Below are 2,106 nucleotides of genomic sequence, written 5' to 3' on the forward strand. Positions count from 1 at the left end.
GCTGAACAATTAAATGCATTAGCCAAGAACGAGCTGCTGGTTTTGAAATAAAATTGCAGCTCTTTAAAGGTGGGGGCTATGGCTATTGCTGCGGCTGCTGGTTGGTTCATTGCTTTCACGAAAGCACAGCTCTACTGGCCAGCCGTCTCACTAATTGGCGTGATATTTAGACTAAAACAAAGAGATGCTTTTAAATTTTCAGCAGGCACTTGACATGCAGCCATGTCAGGCGCAATTAACCATCAAGAAACTTGGCTGTGCGGTATATAATGCCTAAGATGCAACTGCCAGCACTCAGTCGATCATCAAAAGTGCAGCCACAGTGCCAGTATCCGCCCAGCCGTAGTTTCATTAAATTTTTTGTCCACTGCATGCCATTCAGGATAGGAATCACTTGTCGTTCATCCAACCGTTCGAACGAATCCCACCAGCCCAGATATGATTAAATACGTGTGGCATGTGGCAGCTCTAATGATTGTTTTCTGTTGGCTGTCAAGTGCGCGTAGTGCCAGTTATCAGCAACAGCAATTGAATGGCCTGGTCATGGATCAGAAGCCTCAACAGCAACAGAATCGGATACAGCAGGCATCGAGTGGCACTAGTCCGGTCAGTTTTTGGAAGGATATGTCGCTGGTTTATCACATATATATCCACAATGTACTGGGGAAAATATGTCCGTTTGTCTAAAGGTGAAACTACTGACTGGCCTGGAAAAGGCTTTCCGCTCGGCAAAGTCCTTGACACTCTTCGAGGGTGTTCAGTTTGTGAGCAGCAGTCCGGACAATCCGCAGCGTTCCAAGCTGCCATCGATTAGTGAGCAGGACATTGAGGCTGTTCTGCCGCGTGGGAGTAGATGCCAAGGAGCAGGTTCTGAATAGCATGATTATGAAGCGTGTTGGCAACTTTCTGCAAGATCATACTCTACAGGTATGACAGATCAAGCTACAGTTAATAGATTATTAATATTTACTCTTTTATTCGCAGATTAAATTCCCTGATCTACGCGACGCGGATAGCAACTCTGTAGAGGGCCGTAAAAAGAAGGATAAAAAGGGCAGTGGAGCATATGTAATGATTCCCTTGCTGCTTGGGGGCACATTTGTGCCAATTGCCTATGGAGCCTTGGCTATGCTGGCCGGTAAGGCCCTGATATTCTCTAAATTGGCGCTGGTATTGGCATCCATAATTGGCATCAAGAAACTCTTGAGCGGCGGCGGCGGAGGCAAGGAATCCTCTCATGAAGTTGTGGTCTCCTCTGGCGGGTATTCGGGCTGGGGTCGGGACATTGATATGGCCTACAGTGGCTGGAAGCCGGCAAAGGATTCGGCAGGCAGCGGCAAAAAGCAGGTAGACCCACCAAGCGAAACACCTCATCTTGACCCTGCATAGTGATCCAATGATGATTCCAGCCGAGCCTGCATTTGCATTTGGAGACGACAAAGAGAAGAAGCCAACCAAAGAACCGATTGCCGCATAAACTGTCTGACTTGAATGTGTAGATTAATTAAGAGCTGAAATTCTGCACGTAGGCTTGTATATACTGCAGGGGTTGTATATCTCGGATTCAGCCGGATCGGACCACTATATCATATAGCTCCCATACAAACCCCCAAAGTCACGAACAGTGACTTTTCTCAATAACTTCGTTAATTTCTGTGCTATTATCGTGAGAGTTTATTACGCCTGTAAACTACTGTGGCAAATTTGATCAAGATCGGATGACTATATCATATAGCTCCCATAGGAACGATCGGTCGCAAACAGTGACTTTTGTAAATAACTTCGTTACTTTTAACGCGATTGCTTTTAAATTCAACATTTGTTAGTTTAATATATCTGTTAATGACTGTGCCATTTTTGACCAAGATCGGGTGACTATATCATATAGCTCCCATAGGAACGATCAATCGAAAACAGTGACTTTTGTAAATAACTTCGTTACTTTTAACGCGATTGCTTTCAAATTAAACATTTCTTAATTTAATATATCTGTTAATGACTGTGCCAAATTTGATCAAGATCGGGTGACTATATCATATAGCTCCCATAGGAACGATCGGTGGAAAACAGTGAGTATGATCAATATCTTCGTTACTTCCTATGATT

At 44.3% G+C, this 2,106-nt stretch overlaps 1 pseudogene; it reads left to right on the forward strand.

The window, feature by feature from the left end:
* The first annotated feature begins 438 nt into the window (after positions 1 to 438).
* LOC137572127 (uncharacterized) lies at positions 439 to 1,347 on the forward strand (annotated as a pseudogene).
* Positions 1,348 to 2,106: the final 759 nt, after the last annotated feature.

The sequence above is a fragment of the Drosophila tropicalis genome, unplaced genomic scaffold (genome assembly GCF_018151085.1).
Source record: "Drosophila tropicalis isolate 14030-0801.00 unplaced genomic scaffold, ASM1815108v1 contig_216, whole genome shotgun sequence".
NCBI lineage: Eukaryota > Metazoa > Arthropoda > Insecta > Diptera > Drosophilidae > Drosophila > Drosophila tropicalis.